Source organism: Acomys minous, assembly GCF_964271855.1.
Source record: "Acomys minous genome assembly, chromosome: 4".
Taxonomy (NCBI): domain Eukaryota; kingdom Metazoa; phylum Chordata; class Mammalia; order Rodentia; family Muridae; genus Acomys; species Acomys minous.
Genome location: NC_140486.1, coordinates 41,429,055 through 41,453,626, shown reverse-complemented (window position 1 = coordinate 41,453,626; position 24,572 = coordinate 41,429,055). Strand labels below are relative to the sequence as shown.

The 24,572-nt window shown below is 41.3% G+C and overlaps 1 protein-coding gene and 1 long non-coding RNA gene across 7 annotated transcripts in view; one reads left to right on the top strand and one right to left on the bottom strand.

Annotated features, from left to right (window-relative positions):
* MCC (MCC regulator of WNT signaling pathway) overlaps nt 1-24,572 on the bottom strand; it is a 372,812-nt gene that overhangs the window by 294,698 nt on the left and 53,542 nt on the right. The gene's annotated exons all lie outside the window — the stretch shown is intronic.
* Nucleotides 1,386-23,104, top strand: LOC311595585. The gene is made up of 4 exons (XR_014778501.1): nt 1,386-1,570; nt 4,726-4,827; nt 20,782-21,146; nt 22,777-23,104. It is a non-coding gene; the product is annotated as an uncharacterized lncRNA (long non-coding RNA).

Sequence of the window (24,572 nt, the reverse complement as noted above, 5' to 3'; positions counted from 1 at the left end):
ATTTGAGATGATTCCACTGAAAACCTTCAAAGGAAAAAGTATGATAGCTGTCTTTCCAGCCTTTGCATCCATGGTGGTCCCTGATGGCTTGAGAGCCCTGCCAGCCTCCATTCAGCTCCTTTTTAACTTCTGCTGGTCCCCGTGCATCAAGAAAACAAAAAAAGACTGAAGGTTCTCTTGGCCTTTCCTCATGGTCTTCTTTCTCTCTTCTTCCCTTCCTTTCTGCTCGCCTGTCCCTAACAGCTGAAAGTGATATTAAAGCACTAATTCAATGCAAAATAAAAGTCTCCATTGTAAAGGGCTTGAGTTCTGGCGAAAGGCTGAAATGGGTTTTAAGACATGGCTGGAGGGTTGGGAGTACTCCCTTCTTCTTCTACAACAGCATTAAGGAGGAGTTTATTAGTTCACTCTTTCACATCTCACCGTCATTCTTTCTGTGGTGTCAGGAGAAGAATCCTTTATTCTCTCTGCAATTTGTCTTTGTGTATTGACATGAATCTTTTTCCGTCACAACAGTTACATGGATTCTCATGAGAAAGAGTTTGGTAAATGGACCATTAGGCTACAACAATCCAAGTTCTTAATATTTTAACATTTATCAGAACTGTTAGGTCAAGGAAATATATTAAGAAAGATTTTAGACTGGATTATATCCAATTGAGATGTTGGCATAAGGTGTAACATGGGAATCCCCAAACAGATGAGGCTACTGCCAAGACAGTCTGTTGCTCTTCCCAAACCTATAGTCAAGCCCTGTTGTTGAAGAGAACACCCACATTGAACACAGAGAGGTCAAGTTGGTGCCTACATGGACCCTTTATTCCTCTGAACTATGTTCCAGTGTCTTTGGTATGATAAAGCACTCTGCAGGCTACCAAAAGAGACATGTAAAACCAACCTAGCCATAAACCCTTTGATCTACAGTGCTGTCCTGCCTGCAAATTATGCTAGGGCAATGAAGGCACAAAGCTTCTGGAAGTAGCCAACCAGTTCTGATTGGATTTAAGAACCACTCCAAAGATGGACCCCATGCCCAACACTGCTTAGGCGACCAAGACCCTAAGACTAGATAGCTCAGGGACCTAGGGTAAAACCAAATACTACTTGTCAAAAAAAAGTTTTTTTAAAGTGACAAGAAAGCCAGGTGCAGTAGTGCACACCTCTAATCCCAGCACTCAGGGAGGCAGAGGCAGGTGGATCTCTGTGAGTTCGAGGCCAGCCTAGTCTACAAAGCGAGTCCAAGACAGCCAAGGCTACACTGAGAAACCCTGTCTAAGAAAACAAATAACAACAAAAAAGTAACAATAAGAATGACACCTAATGATATTCTTCTATACTTATAGATCAGTGCCTTATTCATCCACCGTCTGAAAACCTTCCTCCTACAGCAGATGGGAACACATAGAGAACAACAGCCAGACGTTACCCACACACAGAGACCTTGGAACATAGCATTGAATGGGATGTCTCCATCAATTGCCTCAGAGCCTCAGGACCTTAGAACTCCTCTGGCAGAAAGAGTATAAGAGCCAGAGGGGATAGAGGACACCAGGAAAACAAGGCCCTGTATGTAAGTCAACATGATCAAAGCTCACGTGAACTCACAAAACCACGGCAGCATGCACAGGGCCTGCATGGGTCTGCACCTGGTCCTCTGAGTATTTTATTATGACTTCCAGTTTAGTGAGGGTTTTTGTTTGTGCTTATCTGTTTGACTCCTGAATGTGAGAAATGAACGAGTTTCTGATTCTTGTGCATTCTCTTGAGCTCTTTTCGGTTTGTTGGCTTTCCTTGTCCAACTTCAATGAGCTGGTTCTTCTTTTATCTTACTGTGTTTTATTTTGTTATGCTTTGGTGTTACCTCTTAGAAGCTTGTTCTTTTTAAATGAAAGACAGAAGGGGAGTAGATCTGGATGGGAGGGGAAGTAGGGAGGAACTTGGAGAAGTAGAGCACAGGGAAACTGAAATCAGGATATATTGTATGAATGGAGGAAAGCTCATTTTCAATAAAAGAGGAAATGTGATTTTAATATGATGTGGCTTGTGTTCAATGTTTACATATCAGGTCAGCTCAGGAGGAGAATGATACAAGGACAAATGAACATTCTTGTATAAAATGACTTACAAACCAATGGCCAGATAGAGTTAAATAGACCCACTCAACCCTGATGAGATCCATGTAATTCAGCCTTACTAGGTTCCCAGAAGGCAAGAACCAGAATATGTAATGAGTAAATATGAAGTGTCAATGTTTAATACTGATTAGAATTGTTTGTGTTCTCTCAATTGTGATAGCATCTGAAGATTCTGAATCTTTTCCCTTTCTTTCCTTCTGTGTGCCAGGATCATTCCAGGGCCTTGCACTATCACTGAACTATGCACTTTCTCCCCTTCTTTTCTTTTTTAAAAATAACATGTTTTTTTGTTTTTTTTGTACTAAGACTGACCTACCATTCAACATCTAGAACGAGTTGACAGACATTGTCCTTGGTTTGTTAAAGCAGAAATGGGGCCACATTTTTTTGTTCATTTGTAGAAAAACTATTTAGAAGAACTCCATTTGGGCTAGGGAATTTTCCTATTCTTACAATATGTATATATTATAAAATTATAAGTTACTCTTCTTCCTGTCATGATACCCAGATGTTGTCTCCCACAGGAATAGAGAGAAAGAGATCAATAGAAGCCATCTGGACCATCATGCTGTGCTGTTCCCTTTTGTCGCACTCCCCAGTGAGGTAATAGCTACCATATTGGTGGGAGCAGTGGTCACAGTCATTATCAAAACAGACAGCATAGCCTGGGTAGCTTACACTGCAGATCTCTATTTTCTCACTGTTCTGGAGGTTGGTAGTTTTGGACGTAGTGCCAACATGGCTGCCTTCTGATGAGGGCTTCCTGTTTCAGAGATGCTCACCTTCCTGACATGTCCTTATATGGCCAGCACAGGATAAGGGCAGGGGACACCAAACCAAAGTTACACCTCTATATTCATTTCTCCACCTAACTCTATTTACCCCCAAAGGCCTCATCTCCTAACAGCACATGGGAGAATGGGGGGAGTGAATCATTCTACAAATGGGGGAGGGACAACACAAAAGTTCAGGAATCTGACTGTATGGTATCCCTGCATTGCGGTCCAGTGCCATCCCTGTGTGTGCAAAACCAAAGGGAAGCCATCTTACCTGCCAGGGCAACTCAACAGTTCTCTGGTACTAGAGCTCTGTGTATTCTTTACAACAGTAAAATTGACTAATGAGTGTCCAAGTTAATCGAATGTGTAAACATTTTGTTAATCATAAAAGTGCAAGCATGGATACGTAGCTCAGTGATGGAGTATGAGCTTAGCAATTAAACCCTGGGTTCAATCTCTGGAGGCCTCGTTCCCTCAAAAAGCAAAGAAAACAAGCATCCGTTTGGCTTGTTTATTAAAGGCATCACTGGGAAAGCCCGGCTCTGGGAGAAAGCTGGAACGGAAAGGATGCCAAGTGCTGAGATCCTAGCACTGTTGGGACTTGGCAGCTATAGGCTAGTACTTTAATCTCATCTTCAAAATGCCACCCAGGTTGGGCTCCAAGGCCTGCAATTATTGTGCTCATTCCCCAAAGGCGTTCTGCCACCTTCCCGGCACACCTCCACGAACAAAGCCTTGGAAAGATCTACAATTCACCTTAAAGGCAGTAACAGCATCCCGACTACACACAAATCCCACTACACAAGGATCCTCACACTATTTTAAACATTATATGTGTGTGTGTGTGTGTGTGTGTGTGTGTGTAATCTTACTTTATACTATATTATTCTGTCTATGAATAGAAATTATTTTTCCCAAATTTTGAGGGGGAGGGGCTTGGAATCATGATTAAAGAATTAGAGTTATGCCAGGTTTAGTGGTCAATGACTTTAATCCAAGCACTCAAAGGCAGAGGTAGGTAGACCTCTTTGAGTTCAAGACAAGCCTAGTCGACATAGTGAGTTCCAGGATAGCTAGGGCTACATAGCGATATCCTGTCTGAAAGAAAGAAGGAAGGAAGGAAGGGGTAAAAAGATATAGACTCAGGGTTTTTAAGTTACACGGCTGAAGGTCAAATGAGAACTTAATCAAGTTATTTAACCTTTGGGTCATTCTCTTTGTTTTTAAAATGAGGGTTGCCAGAAATAAAATTAAACCATGTGGAGAACCTAAGACAATATCTGTAAATGTTAGCAGTTGTGTGGTCTGCTTTGTTTGAGTCTGTTTTAAGCAACAGTGATCAGAGAGTGGGAGACATGCACTTGTTCAGCCCCGCAAGGGAGGTGTTATGATCACTAATTTCTAGGAAACAAAACCACTGGCACCTAACTAGTGCCCAAAGTTTCCAATGATGGTAAATACTAATATAAATTGGAACAGCCAATTATGTCAGTGCCAAAAGTTACTTTACTCTGATTCTGGACTATCCCATTTTATTTTATTTTATTTTCAAGCATTAAGCACAATATTCATGTTGTGATTTTGAACTTTGCCTTAATTGCTCTGGATAAAATAACCAGAAAATGAACACCATTCTTTTCCCTCACAATTTTGAAGATTCTGCATGTCACAAGCACTTATATTTGTCATAGTTCCTGGAAAGACTTTATGACTTGGGATAGAATATAAAATATTACAAATTACTGAGAAAAAAATTGAGAATAAATGTGAGAAGCTCTGATGATATTCTTGATTGTTTTATAAAAATACAGATTATGTAACTTCCTTGAGGAGACTCGTGGCTTCTCGGTACGTGGATGGCCTGTTCCCACAGCTCTACACAGCAGAAGATGGCAGGCTATACAACATACAACGTAAGTGAGTTCCTTCAGTGGCCTGGTCTCATGGCTGTTCTAGAACTTACTCTGTAGACCAGACTGCCCTCAAACTCAAGAGACCCACCTGCCTCTGCCTCCTGAGTACAGGGATTAAAAGCGTGTACCACCGCCGCTTAGCCGCTAGGATCTTAATGTGGCCACAGATTCTTTCCATGAGACTATCCCATTTTAATATGCTAGCCTTAGGCTGGAGAGATAGCTCAGCAGGTAAAGGGCACTTGCCACCTAGCCTGATGATGTGAGTCCAGTCCCTGCGTCCCACCTGGTAGAAAGAGCTGACGCCTTCGGGTAATCCTCTGACTCCCACACTTCCCCCCTCCCCTGCTCACTCATACACAAGATAAACAAATGTAAGTAAGAACTGGTCTTTGGGTCTGGGTTAGATAGACTTTTCTTCCACAGTCTCCTTCGGCAACTCTTATTGGAGAGGAAGTTCACTCGAACCCGAGACTAGCTCAGCGAGGAACGTGCCCGGCCCTGTGATGGTAGCAGCTTAGAAGCTGAGTAGATACGATGGACATATTGGACCAGTGGCCAGGACCCCTCTGCTTTCCACCTCCTGTTCCTTCCTGTCCATCCTTCATATGAAGGCTTGCTTCTCTCATCCCAGTGCAGGAAGAAGACAGTACAGGGTCTTTGGGACCTGATGCCTCTATTAACAATACCTCATGATGCTGACTTTGGTAGTGGTTGTTTATCTTTCAACTATGTGGATGGTTCAAAGAATATTGGTTCATTTATTACCTTCAGTGGCAGGAAAGGAAATCCTCTTTGCCAAATCCTAGAAGCAGCTACCCCTTTGAGTCGAGAGCTAATGCAAGTGGAAGAATTACATGAGAACACGAACAAATTGGCTTTTAGGTGTCAGGCTTTCTCCTTTCTCGTCATAGTATGCTTACTGTGTCTCAATAGTACCACTGTCAACAGAAGCAGCGGGAAGGTGCTCAGTTCACTACAGAATCAACACAGACGTTGCTCATTTACTAAACTCAATCAACGCTTAGTACCAAATTCAGGATCCTGGTTCCCACCAAGAGCACAGGCCTCCCTGGCTTCAAATTAGATGGCAAATACAGGCCAATTGTCTAAACATCTATGCCAGGGCCAGGGGGCATAGATAAATATTGTTTATTTATTCTCTTCCAGAAAACAAAGACATAACTAATTCAAAGCACTTGCTTTGCTCAGGGGACGGTTAGCAGTTTCACCTCTCGGGTGATAAGTTAGTTTGTCTTTGCGCTAGGCTAGGTTTATATGGTCACTCATTGGTGTCCTGTTCTGACCCTGTTTTGTCCTATGCATTCTTGCTAGGGGCAATGTCTTAGGTGTCAACATAACCATGGAAATAGAGTGGAAGTTGTATTATTAGGAGCTGCAAGTCTTTCCCCTCCATCTCCCTCAAACTGCTAATGGGTGACAAGAAAGGGAAGCGAGGAAGTGCATTTTTCTTACTCAAGTGTGCTCATTACACCGTGTCGTTGCCAGCATTAGTGGATATTTTTAAATGCCCCGCTGTGTGCAAGCAAGTTCAACAGCCCTTGATGTGCTTCTCCCCAGGCTGGGGTGGGGGTGGGGTGGGGATGCCAATGGGAGGGGTTTCAGAGACAACTGAAGGGGCAGCTGCAATAAACACCTGATAATTCTCCTCCAGCTACAGCTTCTATTGTTCTCTTCTGCACCAAATTTAATACAAACGGCGAAGCGTGTGCCCTTCGGCGGTTAATAATTTAGTTATGAAAGCACAGCTGAGGCTAGCATCTCTTAACCTTCTACAAAACAATTAAAATAATACTTGGCAGCTTATTATCTTGGCTTGTCTAAACTAGATGAAGGAAGTAAACAGGAGGGTTGAGTCAGGGCTAAAGAATGCAGAGAAAACTTTAGGGAAAGAGTGTTAAAAAAAAAAAAAAAAAAAAAAAGAGGAGCCTAAAGCACAAAGAAGCGTTAATTGAGCTTTGCTGGAACGGGACAGAAGGCGTGGTCGCTTAGACCCCTGAAGTGGCTTGGGAGATTACACATACACACGCGCGCGTATGCACACACACACACACACAAACACACACATCACACACACACACTACACACAAATTCAACATTTCTATTTATTTTGAAAAAATTGGTCTCGTTGCTAGAATGTATATCTTTTAATTCAATTTCTTTTTCTTTTACAAAGACTATAGACTGGGTATTAGCTAAGCCTTGGTGTCATTGCTTTTAACTACTGTTGATGGGAGGGTTTGAATAGGGACATGGCTCATCCAGGCTTGCTCGCCCGTGAAGAGAAGCATGCTGCACAAGCCCTGGCTGGCATGCCCAGAGGACCTGCCCTACTTCTTGGCTGAAACTAAGCCTAATCCTAATGGGAACTGCCGGAGAGAAAAATATGTAAATAGAAATTTAAAAAAAAAGATTCTTATTCCAGCTTTATAGCAAAAAGAAAAAAATAGGATATTATCCTTTATTCCTGAAAGGATGGTTTTTTTTTTTCATTTGCTTTCTTAATGTTATGGATTATATTACTTAATTATATATGATGTTAACCCACCTACATTTCCAGCAGTAAAGATGCGTGGCATCTTGGGTATATACTATTATTTATGATTTGCTGGTATTTATTTATAATTTTTATATCTCAGTTGAAAAGCAGAGTTGGTTTGTGATTTTCCTCCCTCACAGAGTCCTTGTGAAGCTTGATTTTTTTTCCGTTTTTTTGTTTTGTTTTGTTTTTTACTTTTTGTTTTTTCCAGAGACTGGGTCTCATTCTGGAGCTCTGGTTGTCTTGGAACTTACTATGTAGCTCAAGCTGACCTCAATCCCAACAGAGATCCATCTGCCTCTGCCTCCAAGTGCCAGGATTAAAGGCATCATGAAGTTTTTATACTAAGGTGTGTGTCTGTGTGTGTGTGTGTCTGTGTATGTCTCTGTGTGTGTGTGTGTTTCTATATAAAAGTGCAATTACTTGTTTGTTGGGCATTAGGTAGATTGAAGCACTGGAGCTGTCTGGGCCCAGAGTTTTCTGTGGGAAGATTTCTTTTAAATTGCTACTACAATTTTATCATTAGTTACAGAATCTTCCAAATTTTATATTCTTTAATAAATCACTTTTATATTAATTTTCTGATACGGATGCCTGTTTCTTCTAAAAATTTAACAGTGTTTTCAGAAAGCTGCTCCCAATATTTCCTTTTTGGTTCATTCCTGTAGCACACACAGCTGCATCGCCTCTTTCTCTGGATACTGGCTAGGAAATTCCTGTCTCGGCCTCATGGCCTGCTTGCTAACAGCATTGTACACTTGGCTAGCTGGCACAGTCTTGACTCAACCGTACATGTGTGAGGTAGGAGTTGATGTCCTACGATTGCCATGTCTGTGCAAACCCATGGGAAAGGACCCCTGACTGGTCCAGGGTACATCTAACCAAAAGTTCCAGACATTTCCAACAACTGTGCCCAGGAGCTTTGCAGTCCTAGTACGAAGTGCAGCCACTGTGGGATCCCTGTTTTCTCCTCCAGTCTTCTGCCTGGAACAGACTCCTAGACTACACTCTGTAACAGGTTGCCTGCTCATCAGTAAAACTTTCCCATTCAGCCACCAGTTCTGGCTTTCTAGTGGTCACTCCCCCCTCCCTCCCTCACCTGCCCTTAACAATGATTTGTGCTAGGCAGCACAGCATACTACTACAGTCTCAGCTGCCTGGGAAACTGAGGCAGGAGGGTTCAGGAGTCAGAGAACAGCCTGAGCAGTTAGTGAGATTTTTCCTCTCTAGACAACAAGGGGTTTATGTTTTCTCTTTTCTTTTCTTTCTTTCTTTTTAATTTTATGTATTACTTATACAGTATTCTGCCTGCATGTATGCCTACATAGCAAAAGAGGGCACCAGATCTCCTTATGGATGGTTATGAGCCACCATGTGGTTGCTGGGAATTGAACTCAGAACCTTTGGAAGAACAGCTGGTGTTTGTAACCTCTGAGCCGTCTCTCCATCCCCATGTCTTTTCTTTTTTAACTTTATTATTTTTCCCAGGGAGTTAGCAATTTTAACAATTTCTTAAGTGACCATCTTTACTCATTTTTGTGCCTGATTTTGTTTACTTTCTTATCTTTACTACATATTTTCTTCCATTTTGTGTTTATTTTGCTGTTAATTTTTTTGAACGGATACTTAACTCAGCCCTTTCTTTTGCTTTCTAAGATGCAGTAGGAGCTAGGAAGTCTTTTAGCCCAGTAATGCTGAAGTGGCTTTTCAGTTGATATTTAAAAAATCTTCCAGCTCAAAGCATTTTTGAATTTTCATCATGCATCTTTGATCAATGTACTATGTAAGAGTATTTATGACGGTTAAATTTAGATGTCACCTTGATTGGTTCAAGGTATACCCAGGCATCTACCAGGTAAAGCACTATTTCTGACCACGTCTCCAAGGATGTGCCCAGAATAAATTAGCCTTTGAAATAGCAGATGAGTGAAGATCTCCCATCATCCAATGGGGGTGGGCATGATCCAATCAACCCAGGACCCAGGCAGAGTAGAAGATAAAACTCTGCCTTCTAGAGTTGGACATCCGTCTTCTGCTTTGGGCCTCAGGGTTGAAGGTCTTGTATTGGCAATACTCCGACTCTCTGGATTTCATCCCTGATTCTCCAGCTTGAAGGTGGCATACCATGGGACTCTGAGGGACAAGTCTTAAATCGTAACATCTTTGTCATAAATGTATACCTTTACCATTTTGAAATTAGCTTATTTCTAATGTACTTTTGTAATATATATATATACACACATGCATACATATATATATGTATGTATTTGTTTCCTGTTCCTAGCACAGGTCCTACAGTCTTTGCACTTGAAATCTCAGGGCTGTCTGGCCAGCATAACCTAACCAGGGAGCCTAGGTTCCAGTGAGAGAAAGCCTTAGAAAACAAGGCAGGCAATTCATAAGGGAAAACACCTGTGGTCTCCACACCACTGTGTACATGCCCACACAAGTGCACTCTCTGTGAACATGCACACATATAAAGACTCTAAGCTAAAAAAGTTGAAGATCAAAAAGATTTAAAAAAGAACGAACTGAATGGCTGGGATAAAGCTATAATGAAATAATAATGAACTTAGTTCATCAAGCTTTGCAACATGCATCTTTACCCATTGAGCCATCTTTCCCGATGTACATTAGGATGTATGCATTGAGAAAGATGCCTTTCTGTGCAAAGGGAATTATGACACATTTGCTGATCTCTTTCCCTCTCGTTTGTATGTTTGCTCTCCCCGAACTACCATTTCAGTGCTGCACGTCCCATCCAGCTCCAGAGCTGTTCTTTACGCTCCCACCTGTGCTCTCCTCCTGTATCCTTTGCTCCTTCTTCTGGAGGACATTCTTGTGTTTATTTCTATTCTTCCCATTGCATGCTGTCCGGCGTTATGGGAAGTGGTACCTTTCACTGTTCTGTTCTCTGTGGATATCATTTGGCTCAGCATACACTACCTCAGGGCATTTGTCGTGCTCTTTCTGGGAGTCTCCACGTTCTTTCCCTTCCACTTCTCTTAGAGGATCGTGGAAGCTCTAAAATCATAGGTGTGCATCTGTGCGTGCCTGGGTGCATGCATGTATGCATGCGTGCGAGGGTGAGCATGGCACTGGAGATTAAACGACAGGTTTTATACTTGCTGGGCAATTGCCACACCCCTGAACTATATCCTCAGCCTTCTTCTTTTCTTCTTCTTCTTCTTCTTCTTCTTCTTCTTCTTCTTCTTCTTCTTCTTCTTCTTCTTCTTCTTCTTCTTTTTCTTCTTCTTCTTCTTCTACTTCTTCTTCTACTTCTTCTTCTTCTACTTCTTCTTCTTCTTCTTCTTCTTCTTCTTCTTCTTCTTCTTCTTCTTCTTCTTCTTCTTCTTTTTTACCATTTTATTTAGAGAGAGGGAGAGAGAGTTTCACTAAGCTGTAGGCTAGCCTTGAACTTGCAACCCTCCTACTTGGCCTCCTGAGTATAGAGGCCTGTGCCACTAAGTCCAGCTAGTGTGCATTTTTTGGTACTGTGGTTTCCTACTTGACTCAGGTTAGGAAACACTGATCTTATATGAAATTAATGGTGTCAGCTCCCAGGCAACCAGAGTTACAGATAGTAGTGAGCTGCCCTTTGGTTGCTGGGAATCAAACCCAGAACCTCTGAAAGAGTACCAGTGTTCTTAAGCACTGAGCCATCTCTCCAGCCTCTTAATGTTAATTTAATTTAATCTATTTTATTTTTTAGGTGAGAGAAAAATAAAAAAATATGATTTCATAGGCCTTTCCCCTTCCATCTTCTTCAGCCTTTTCCACAGCTCTCATTCTCCCTCTGCCTTCCCGTAAATGTTGGGGTTCTTTCTCTTCCTCATTTGAATCAGTTCCAGTAATAAAATTTGATCATTTTTCTGAACATACAGAATGAAGAACTGATAAAGATAAACATGTTCTCTGGTTTTATTTGTAATGTGTATTAGTGTTTTGCCTGCAAGGATGTGAGTGCACTGCATGTGTGCCTAGGGTCTGCAGAGTCCAGAAGAAGGCACCAGACCCCTAGAAGTGGAATGACAGATAATTCTGAGCCACTGTGTGGGCACTGGGAGCCAAACTCAGGTCCTCTGCAAGAGCAGCAGGTGCTCTTAAGCACTTAGCTATCTTTACAGCCCTCTGTTATTTCTGATTCAAAATGAAGGACACACGTGTTTCTTGGAAATAAACCAGAGTAATAGACTGTGAGGATAAAACTTAACACTAAAAAAACAAAACAAAACAAAAACAAAAAAAAATCTATACACTCTCTTAATGAAAGTAAACCTACAATCATTTTCCCGATCGTGATTACACAAGCTGGGCCATCTATGTGACCATGGGTTTAGAACTGTCCCATGATTCTGCCCTGGAATCCAGCAGGAGACACTATTTCAGAAGAAAGAGATAGGGGCCCACAAGTCCCTTGACAGCCCATGATTGTCTGTGCAAGCCCATTACAAGACAGCATTTTACAGTATCTACTCCATCTTTCAACTCTTATCGTCTCTCTACTCCTCTGAGATGATCCCTGAGCCCTAGAGGGTGATATAAATGTCCTATTTGTGGCTGAGCATTCAACTGTCACTCTCAGTACCTTGAACATGCATGCCTTTTTTTTTCACTGCCATTCATTGCCAAGAGAAGTTTATCTGACTAGGCTGAGACTAGCACTTATCAATGGGTATAAACATAAATATTTAGAAGGAAGTTTGGTGCTATAACAACTTAGTTGATCAGTAGTAAATTCCTCAGCTAAAGCCAAAGAAGCCCTAAGCTATGGGTTTTTAGTTTGGGTTTGGTTTGGGTTTACATTACCAGGCATGAATTTCCTCTTGTGGGCTGGGTCATATGTCCAACCAGGATGTGCCATTAGTATACCAATGGGAACATCTTACCTGGTAGCCCATTTTAGTTAATAGGGTTCACACAGCTGGGTAAGACCATTGATAGCTTTTCTACCTATGCACCTTTCAGCATTATGAAGATGAGGCAGCAAAAAGGAGACTTCCAACTCAGTTTCAGCTTGATTTATCCAAAGTGTGCTGTGTCGATAAGAAACTGGGTCATACTATCTAGTCTAGCTAGCAACCAAGAGCCATGCCAACAACCTGTAATGTTTGGGGAGCCTTTGGGGTCTTCCTGATCAATATCTCATAGGGAGACATCTCACACTTGGTGCTGAGATCTTTTTCTTAAGCATATGGCTTCTGAGAGAAGTATTAGCCAAACGATTCAGAGCATTTCTCTTCGAACTCTTTTCTTTCTTTCTTTCTTTCTTTCTTTCTTTCTTTCTTTCTTTCTGTCTGTCTTTCTTTCTATTGTGTGTATGTATTTGTACATATGTGCACATGCTACAGAACACACATGAACTTTACAGGGACAACTTGTAGAAGATGGTTGTCTTCTACCCTGTGAATTCTTGAAAGTGACCTGATGTTATTAGGATGAATGGCAAGAACCTCTGCCCACTGACTAATCTAGTCAGTACCCAATGTGCTGCATAGTTCTATGTCAACTCAACACAAGCCAGAGTTAGCTGAAAGGGAAGAATCTCAACTGAGAAAATGTCTCTATAAGATTAGGGCTGTGGAGGGGGGGGGCAAGCCCACTGAGAATGGGGCCATTCCTGGGCTGGCGGTCCTGGGTTCTATAAGAAAGCAGGTAGAGCAAGCCGTGAGGAACAAGGCAATAAGCAGCAGCCCTCCATGGACTCTGCATCTGTTTCTACCTCCAGGTTCTTGTTCTGTTTGAGTTCCTGTCCTGATTTCCATCAAAGTTAGACAGTGATGGAAGTGCAAACCAAATAAATTCTTTTCTCCTCAAGTGGGTTTGGTCATGGTGCTTAATTGTAGCAGCAGTAACCCAAACTAAGATCATATATATATATATATATATATATATATATATATATTGTGTGTGTGTGTGTGCCAGGCAGTGGTAGTGCATACCTAAGAGTTCAAGGCCAGCCTGGTCTACAGAGTTAGTTCCAGGACATCTAAGGCTACACAGAGAAACCCTGTCTTGAAAACTCCAACCCCCCCCAAAAAAAGAGCTTATAAATTCGTATGTTTCGACATAGCTTTTCTACACGTCCTTGGTTTTGGTTCAATCTCCATGCAACACGCCTTACCTTTCCCCTGCTATGGTTTAAGCCTTTCTATTATTATTCTCCCACCTCCATCCACTTTTACATCACATGTGGTTTACCATTTTCCCCTTATGGCCTCTTTCTCATTCAGCCCACCATGGTCCTTTCTAGTTTCCTGGCTTCTATGAATACTTAGTACATCTTAAACATGGAAATCTAACAACTTGAATTTCCCTACAAGATAGGATATATAAACATGTGTCTTTCTGGACCTAGCTCTCTCACTCACTATAATATTTAAGAATTCTCCCATCTTCCTAAAATTGCATTTTCCTTAAGTGCTGAAATGTGTATCAATATATTGGTTATATATCTATATATATTGATATTAATTGCATATACATATATACATCACATTCTCATCATTCATACATTAGCTGAGAGCCATCTAGGCTGACTGTATTTCTTAGCTATTATGAGGAGAACAGCATGGAGCATGAATGCAGCTGTCTCTACTGTAGCATACAGGGGCTGACATCTTTGGCTTTGGACTTCTCAAGCTTCCAGAGAAGTAGAGAATAAAATTCAATGGTCCATAAACTGCCCAATCTGTGATGTTTTTATGTCAGCCCAGACCACGATAAAGTAAAATATAAACAAAATAAAAATGATTTTAAAAAGTGTAATGTGCTAGAAAATTACAAATATTTTGAATGTTTCTTATTTTGCTATCAAAGCAACCGAACAGGTGACGCCTAGGACTGTATTGACTCTTTAAGAGTCTCGGGCAATATTGCTAGAAATCTCTACATAGAAATCCCTAACACACACACACACACACACACACACACACACACACACTCCAAGCAATTTTAAAGCCCTTAGTTCTCAAGTTTTGTTCACACAGCAAACGATGTGGGGAGAAGGAACACAGCAATGTGCTAGGAGAAAGACATCTATATTAGCAGCCGAGTCTGGTTCCTATTCTTGTCCTGTCTCCGCCTCCTACCATGACCTAGCAAATCCTCTTCAGGCCTCTGAACTACACTATGCAGAGGGCGAAACTCAAAGACCTTTAACAGAGCCTCTGGGATGTGATCTTGCAAACAAGGGCAAACGTTTATCAAAGTCTGACGTCATACCCATCAAAGATGGACCTATAAATATTAAGAAAGAAACCATCGTGCTAATCTTTGCATGAAAATGTGGTCTAGAACTGACAGATGCACATTCTCTGAGAGGACACTTTAATGCACACGCAAGGTACCAGATTCAGGGACACTTGGGTACAAGCAAAAAAATGTTCTTGTCTACGGCAAGCTAACATAGATCATCTGCAAGCCATACAAAATTCTTGCAAAACAGCTCTGTCAATTTAACTGATTTAAGCACTCATTTACTAATGCTCTTTCATCTGTGTTCTCCAAAGAATCTGCAGTCCTCTTTCAGGAGATAAGAAGGAAGCAAAATAAAGCCTTCCCGAGGCTTAGTGAGTAGATGGTGATTGGCAGACTCTTCAGAATGAACAATGGACAATAGAAACGTCTAGCCAAACCAAACAGTTTCTGTGAGCAGACCTAGCCTTTATCTCAGCCAGCAATCAGTTTTCCCTCCATGAAAAGCATCTAAAACTGTGCCAAGTTGTACAACTGCCACTGAAATTGGAACGGCTGATTCAACAACCCATAAAAACAGTGACAGTTAATGAATTGCTTCAGTTAGATCAGGTCGGAGAGAGAAGATAGGTGAACAGTTTTATTGTGCTGCGTGTGGTCCAGAAGATCTCATCAACACAGCTAATCACCGGTGCCCTTCATGCCAGATTCACACCTGAGAGACACACACCTGGAGTCCCACGGCCCTTCCCACTCCAACTGGTTAAAACAAACGCCACTAGGAACCAGCTAAAATAATAGAATCAAAAGGCAGGCAGGGGCGAAGGAATGAGAAACAGGCTGGAAAGGGGCAGAATGAGGCGAATTGTGGTATCAGTTTGTACCTGAGACATCATTTAAAAAGAATGTAGACTGCCACAAATAACATTAAATCGCGCAGGAAAGCAACCTACAAGACAAATGTAAAATATTCAACATCTCAAGGAGCATTTGAGACTCCAGGGATCTCATAGCGCCTACTCAGCAGCTTTAAAAAAGAGATATGTTTTTTCCTTCTTATATATTGCGCTATGATTTTCCTTGTTCGGCAGTGAACACAAAATAGAGAGATACCCTGTATACCAGCAGTGAAATTGGACATCACAAATAGGGAATCTAAAGCTCACAGTAGGCAACACTATTTTAAAATAAATAACTGAACGTGAATATACTGGAGACAAACTTTTCAGTAATTTTGATAAGTAACATGCATCTGACTCTTGGTTACTCTTATTTAGATGAGGTCAAAGTAACCTACTAGCATTACGTCTATGAGATGACTGGCACTTACCAGGCAGGGGGTGTGGAAGGGAAGGGGCAGGTGGAGTTTCTTGCTTTATTTCCCAAGACCTCTTAGTGTCTCTTCACGACAGGACTTAAACTAAGTCTAAATAAATTCGCTATTCTAGTGTGCTCCATATTTTCTTTGGTTGTGAAAATAAAAATATCCAGTTTTAATGGCTGCTGCTGATCTTGCAGGTTATAAAAGCCTTATACTTTATTAAGGATAGTGTCTTGAAACCTTTAATTATGCTCATATTTTGAAAGCAACGCTTGCCACTCATGAATTACCTCTGGATAAACTGGATTCTTCTGTATTAATGTATTTGTACTTCATAATTGCCTCCCTATATATGTTGAGTGGGACACACATACACACACACACACACACACACACACACACACACACACACACACACACACCACTCACATGACTTAAAAGTACTGCAACAGCTAAAAAAAAAAAAGCCTCTGCTGGTTTTTTAGCAGTGTTTGGGCAGTCCCAAATTCTTTTTCCTCCTGACTCAGATGGGTTTTATAAGTCATTGCCTGATACCAAAGCAATGCTGAGTTGAGCTCTACAGTCGAGTTTCCTAATGGGCGAGTGATAACAAAGCAGAAGAGACATAAGCTTTGAGGTTTGTGCTTTATGGGGATCTTTCAGGACAGTGAGTGCATACTAATCTTTTCCACTAAAGCCCACCAAAGCCGAGAGTCAAGAAGTCTAAGAGATAAATGCAATCACCTCCAAGCTAGATATTTCTTCTGAAGTCTCATGCCTTATCTTGAAAATTCACCTGAATTTTCAATTCTCCTGATACGTCAGCATTTGCTTTAATCCATTTTTGAAAGCAAAATACCAATGTGTGCAATTTTCAACCAAATCATCAGTTAACTCGCTGCTTGAGAAAAATGAACATTTTCATCTTCCGGCTTTTAGAATTCTTCATCCTTAACCACTGCCAAGAGCCCTTACATGGCCCCAAGCTTTATTGTGAGGCACAGGAAACTTAATTGGTTACATCTCTTAGCAAATTCTTCTGAGTCTTTGCTGCTACATGAGCATATCCCTTCATCTCTACATCCTTATGTTTCTTTGTAGTTACTTCCTGAATATTCACCCTGGCTTTACGTCTTCCCATAATCTTCATTACTTCTGACAATGGTTCTGTCTTTTCTACTTTTTCACATCTTCTTGGCATTACCCGTTTCCCACGTGATGATTTACTTTTAATGCTCTATCAGTTGTAGTCATATCTTTTTGTCTTGATTCCTACTAATTTCACAGACTTCTCAAGGGTAATTCTCATGTATATCATATTTCCTGCTTCATAACAAGCCACTATAAAACTCAGTGACCTAAAATAATAGCTAATCATTTGTCACAATTCCTGGGCCACAAGTTTAGACTAGTCTTGTCTGGGTGGTACTTTGGCCAGCCCCATCTGAGATCAATAATGCAATAATTCACATCCTGTAATGGTTTGACAGGTACTAGAGAGACTGAGAAGTCTGCACTCACAGGTTGGGGCTTGGGGTGGAGGGTGATGACTTTGTTCTCCCTGTTAGCTGAGCCTCTATCTTAGTTAGGGTTACTACTGCTGCGATAAATCACCATGACCAAAAACAATTTGAAGGCAAAACAGGTTTGTTGGTTTGTTTGCTTTTGTTTTATTTTGGCTTATATATCCTGAGTCACAGTCCAGTGAGGGAAGCCAAGGCAAGAACTCAAACCAGGTTGGAATCCAGAGGCAGGGGCTGATGCAGCCATGGAGGAGTGCTGCTTACTGGCTTGCCTCTGTGGCTTGCTCAACCTACTCTATAGCACTCAGGATCGCCAGCCAAGGGGTGGTACCATCCACAATGTCGCACAGGCTTGCCTATAGCCTGATGTTATGGAGGCATTTTCCCAACTGACATTTTTCCCCACTCTGATAACTCTAGCTTCTGTCAGGTTGACATAAAACTAGCCAGCATAGCCTTTTTCTGTATGGATTTCTGTCACTTGATAGTCTAGTTTAGACTAGACCACCACCAACCACTTCCTGGTGGTAGTCATGTTTCAGGAAATGGAAGAGAAAGCTGCCAAAGGTCTGAACCCTCAGCTCTAGCATGTGTAGAATTCCTCACAACTTATGACATTCTCCTGGCAAAAGTATATGACAAGGCTAGCCTAGACTCAACGACAGAGGGAAAGGATTCCCTCTCTGGAGAAAAGATAATGTAAAATGCTCTGGGTGTGCTTTTCAACTAGCCACTAGCCACTGCAAGCCTGCTTTTGTCAACTAGGGAGAAAGTGTCGCAGTGAAGGTGCTTATTAGATACTAGCTGAAGTGAAAGCAGTGTTGTTATGTTTGACTTCATCTAGCCTGAGACTACAGCCTGAGCCTGAGAACAGATTTGGCGAGAAATTAATATTGAGCTATAAGTTGCACTCAAGCTCATTTTTTTTCCTTTTGCCCAGACTCAAACATTAGATGCTTTTATTTTGAAAGAATAGCTATAACTCACAGAAAGAGGCCTATCTAGGTGAGAAGATGGCACATGGTTACAATCTCAGCCATCAAGAGACAGAGGTAGGAATTTCATAAAATTGAAGCCAGTTTGTGTTCCAATATCCTGTTTAAAAAAAAAAAAACAATCGAACAAACAAAACACACACACACATAAAATCTGTGCCTTGATGGTTGTCAGTAAATTATAAATGGTTGTTGTCTTAGTTTTCTATTACTGCAAAGAGGCTCCATGACTATGACCATGGCAACTCTTATAAAGAAACACATTTAACTGGGGCTTGCTTACAGTTTCAGAGGCTTAGTGCATTATCGTCACTTTGGGAAACATGGTGGCATGTAGGCAAACATGGTGCTGGAGAAAGAACTAAGAGTTTTTACCTCTGGATCCTCAGGCAACAGGAAGAGAAAGTGACACTGAGCCTAGCATGGGCATTTGAAAACCCAAAGCTCAAGGACAGTGACACACTTCCTCTAGCAAGGCCACACCTCATGATCCTTCTCAAGTAGTGCTACTCCTTAATGACCATGCATTCCTATGAGGGCCATTCCTATTCAAACCACCACAGTTGCAATCCCCAAAGACTAGGTGTATAACTGTTAAACAGTCTTGTTTACTGATAATTGTCACCAGCGTTTGCCAGTCTATGGGTTCTTCTTTCTTCCACCTTTCTCCGCCCCTTTTCTTCTACCCTTTCAACTCCCTAACATTAGATAAAAGAGAAAAAAGAATAGAGAAGAAAGGAAAGAGATCCCGCAATAGAGTCAAGGGTCGGAAATGAGGCAACATTATTGTAAGACTACTTCCTGCTGTGTTGAGTTCCTTGGGGGCAAGTTTGATCTTCGCCATCAGTCAGGATATCTAATTTCTTCTTGTTGTTTCTTTTTTTAGCACAACTACTAACAAACCACCAACCCCACCTATGGGTCTCTAGCATTTTATACACCCTCTGAAAAATTCTCAGAATTCCAAATGTCACACAATTGCAGGAATTATCTACAGCTGGTAAAACCATGCCTCTGCTACAGCATGAGGAAAATCATCGTCAGCAGCTTCAGAACAGGCCCACATCCCCACACCTGGGATTAAAATGAAAACATAATCTTAGAATATTTCTATGTTTCTTTAAAAAAAAACCCAAAATTCCAAAATTCTCACTATAGATATTCCCATTTTTTGCCTAACTACTCACTGACCATTTGTCAGGGGCAAAGCTCTTTGCTATTTTCCCAGAATTCATAATCTACTAGATAAGATAAAAACAGAAATGAATAATTGAACCCAACACAATTCAAGATTACAATGCATGCACAGAATAGAACAAAAGCACAAAACCCATAAGATATCCACTTGTTCACTAGAAAATCTAGTAATTTAGTTATATGACATGCAAAACAGGTATCTTTCAGTTCCCTATTACATATGTATATACATCAGCACTATCCATCATTATTATAGTCTTTTGAGGATTGTGGGAGAACATATACAAAGAGGAGAAAGTAGGCTTTGTATTTACGGTCTTGCATTTACATTACAAGACCGTATGGTGAACACCTGTTATTTCTGCCTGCTCAGCATCCATTCTCCTTCAAGTAGTGACAGGACCTTGGCTTCCTGGACCTTTTCTGCAACTCTCAGTCCATATGGTAATACATTACCCTACCAAAATTAATCACAGATTAATCATGCGATCTAAAGCCTGGCCAATCGCTTGACTGCATTCTTCTGGCTAGAGTAAGTTTCAAGTATACCGTAGTTGGGCTTAAGAAAGGCTAGTGAAACCAATTTCTAGTACTATTATGATAATGGTTTTGAAGAGAAAAATCATTTTTTCATGTTACTCCAGAATGGGTGCAAGCTTGGGTTTGCTAGAGGGCCATAACACGGAGGCCAAGAAGAAAGCCAACTCTGAGGGCACAGGCTGAGCCACCAGATCATGAGTGTGTGATGGCATGTGAGCCTCTGAATGTAGCCATGTGGGGTCCAGTTATCCAGACATAGAGATGGCTAATTGTTTGTTGCTCACTTGGTGCTCAGAGGGGATGTAAATCACTTTTGACATTGATTTGTAGGCAGAATTTTACATTCTAGGCCAATTCAATTAGAATGAAAAATGCCTTCTTGTCTCAGACTGTTTTAGGAATTAGAAAAAAATTGAACTTATTAAAAAAACATGTACTTAGAAAAAAATAATGAATGGTAGGAGTAAAGTTCATCTGGAAAACTATGTCAAGACTAGATGGATATTTGTGGGGTATGGATGATGGATAATTTGGGTTGTCAACTTGACTACTTCTGGAATCAGCTAAAACCCAAACAGCTGGTTATGCCCATTATGGATGTTCTTTATTGGATCTTTCTAGGAGGGAAGACCCACCCTAATCCTGGAACAGGCAATGCCATGACACCCACAATTACTGAAGACTCCTCTGGTAGCATGGAGACCACCGGAAGCCAATGGATTGAAATGTTTGAAGAGCTTATTGTGGGGAACAAGGAATTTAGTGACTATAAACCTTTTGACAATTTGTGTAAAATAAGGAAAATGACATATTAGCTGGTTGTCTTGAGAAGCTCCAGATCAAATGGCAAATGAAAAGTATAAACTCAGGGAAAATACTAACCGGCTCCAGAGTCCAAAGTCTAAAGGTTTCCAAGTATAACCTGGAAGAGAATCTTCTCATCAGCATTCATGGAGCTCAAGTTGTGCAAAACCAAACTCAAGCTGGTAAGGTTGGCAAAAATTCAAGTCTAAGCCACAAAGAGCACTGGTGGTTAAAGTGAAAGTGGAGAGTGGGATATGACTTTCTCACATACTCTGGTGCCTCACCTTTGACCATGTCCCCTGGAGGGGGAGACCTGGTGGCACTCAGAGGAAGGACAGCAGGTTACCAAGAAGAGACTTGATAGCCTATGAGCATATACAGGGGGAGGTAATCCCCCTCAGGAACAGTCATAGGGGAGGGGAATAAGGGGAAAATGGGAGGGAGGGAAGAATGGGAGGATACAAGGGATGGGATAACCATTGAGATGTAACAAGAATAAATTAATAAAGAAAAAAATAAAGTGAAAGCACTGGTTGGTAAGGAAATAGGATCCCGTATCTTGAGATGGTGATGTGTGGGAGGACTCCGAAGCTGAGGACTTAGAACCGTCATATCCTGAAAGCTTATCTCACTGGAGGAAGTAGTCTCCATCCTTCGCAGACAGAGGATGTCTCACTCACATCCTCTGCAATGTCTCCCTCTCCACCTTCGCCTGACAATCCTTCATTGTCTGTCAAAGTGGCAGTGACTTTCTGTGAAGAAGACGCCAGGCAGGACAATATTTATGTCCCCCATGCCTAGGAATAGCTGCCTCTAGACCTAAAACCAGGCTGAAGGCGAAGAAGGTGCCTAGAGGGGAGGTAGAACGTGTAGTCCACAAGACAGTGGGCTATACCACTAATGAGTTTAATAAATTTGTTAATCCACTCAAGCAGAAGTTTTGGGAATATGTGTGAGGATAGATTTCTTTTGTAAGGGTGTGAGATGATGGCGGAGGAACATACAACTGCATCCGGCAGAGTTTATCGAGAATGGCACAATAAAGACTCTAGGTTTACTTGGCAGCTCATAGTGGGAAAAAAAAAAGTATCAAAACTTTGGTTAGCTGAAACATTTGCCATAAGACAGCCTACTGAAAAGGAGCTAGAGACACTGTGATGCCAAAGTGGGTATGCTGTGCAAAACCAAATCCTCCATAATGGGAAAGCCTGGAAGGCACGCCCTTCACTAATGCTATAAGACACAAAATGGTGAGAGGGCCCTGGCATACTTGGAGAGAGCTTTGTTGTCACTCTTTTCCTTGTGCCAGATCTTAAGATTGCAGACGCTGCTGCTCAATTGGATGTATTGAATACAATGGGTTTAACTGGGTCCCAGGGTAGCAGGGGCCAGGTGGCAGCACTGAATAGTCACCTGACAAGAGCAGGTACCACTATAGACAGCACAGACAAGGTAACTTTCATAATGGCGTTACTGGTGTGGGCCTTTGGTATTGGTTAACCTCTCCGGATGTTTTCACGAATGAAATAGATAAGCCTAGTAAGTGTTTGTTTGATCTCTGTAAGCAGAAACTTTCTCAAATAAAAATTTTAAAGGGCTACATTGGATTCAATCTTAGCCTGAGAGTCAATATCTAGACTTGAGCAAGTTTGCCGATCCAGAGCCCTTGAATGAAGGGATTCCTCTGAGAGACCTCACTGAAATACCTGAGATTTTTACAGTCAGCCTGTAGTGGAAGTTTGGGTGTCTTTAAAAATCTCGTTTTGTTATGTAAATACGATGTTTTGTATTTGTGTTTCACTTTCTCCACAGCTGTTAACGATGATTGCCTCATGTGGCTCTGAGACGGGTGTGGCCTTTGCCAGCTGAAGATAGCTTAATTCTGAAGACTCTGAGAGAGGATCAATACCAAGGCACGGAGAGGAAAAAGAGTCTGAGGATGGAGAAGGCTGCTGCTGGTTTGTCCTGCTGCTGTGTTTAGTGCTTAGCTGGACTGCCGGATATAGTGATTACAAAGATTGGAATTGCCTCATGGAATTAAGTCTAAAGAGGTTGAAGTTCCCTTTTCCCTCTAACCTTCTTTCTCTCCTACCTAGTGTTGGGGATTGAAAGGGAAGTAGAGGTATAAGAAACACCAATAAAGTAGACAACAAGTTTGCCTACATCAGTCTTTCTTCCATCGTTCCCCAAGGAGATCTACAGCCTCTAACTATATACACTGAGGAGAAGGAAATCCACACGGTATACAGAAAACTCACAGCTATTTTCATATGGCAGACCAGTCACTTTAATGTCAAATAAATGGGCTTGCACTAACATGAGTAGTCCTCGTATCTCCTCTCAAGAACCTGGGGACCACACGCCTGCAATTTTTTGACACGTTCCCCAGACAACAGTGCTCATATCTATTTTGGTCATCTAAGATTTTGTGTTAAAATTACTGGGAACTGGGATGGTGGCGCACACTTACTATACCAGCACTCACAGGCAGAAGTAGTTGGTTCTTAATTACTTGGCGAGCTCAGTGATAGCCCGGGCTGCATGAGATTTCTGTCTAAAAACTGAAGTTGCTAGGGACCCAGAGAATCATCTCATTCAACAGACAACTTCTTGGTGTTCTTCACACCTTTGCTTTGTGGCTTAGAGCCTGATTCTGATTCCTCCTTTAAGGAAGGAGGAGCCAATTGTTAATCACCATAGGAACTCTCACTTATTGAGAGACTACTGGGAACAAACACAGCTTTACAGGTGGTAGCTTACTAAATTGCCCCAACTACACAAACACACACACACACACACACACACACACACACACACACACACACACACACACACAATCTAACTTTAGAGTTAAGAAAGCAAAAAAAAAAAAAAAAAAAAAAAATCAGGATAATTAAGCACCTACCTGGAGTCCCACAGAAACTCAGTGGTGACCTGGTATCTTTCAAGTACATAACACAAGTCAATTGCTTAAACGTAAATAGTAGCAATTTTAACCATTTCTTATTGTCATTGCTATAACTATCAAACTATACAGCTGATGTCTGCTGGTGATAAGGATTTAAAAATATTATTTTAAGATGATCTTAAATGGGTATGAAAATGTATTAATTCCTAGTTGTTTAGGAATCTTAATTTTTCCCCAAAGCACATCTGAGCAGAGAGTTCTCTGTGTGTAAAAAAATCTACAGCCAATTGCGCTAGGGAACTGTGATGTATCTTATTTCTCTCCTGGAGAGTCCTGAGAAGCATTAGCACATTAAAGGCTCTGAAATATCTTGCAGGAGAGAAAACTATTAATCTGCTTTAACCCAAACTTTTCAAATTCTTTGACAAAGGAATTCTTTCTTCTCATAATATTTATGATCATCCCTTGAAATCACCGTTCCACAGAAAACACTCAGGATGAACGAATCTGTTGAAATTCCTCTTCCAAGTTGAGCATGTAATGTTTTGACAGTTCTTTTTCTGCCAACTCGACTCCCTGCGTGGATGTGCTGTGAAATGTCAGAGCCGACAATAAAGTTTCTTTGACAGTTAATCATGAAACTGAAGTTTTTTTTCTTAGGCTTTTCTCATGACAGCCCAACATGCTTTCATTTTTCTTC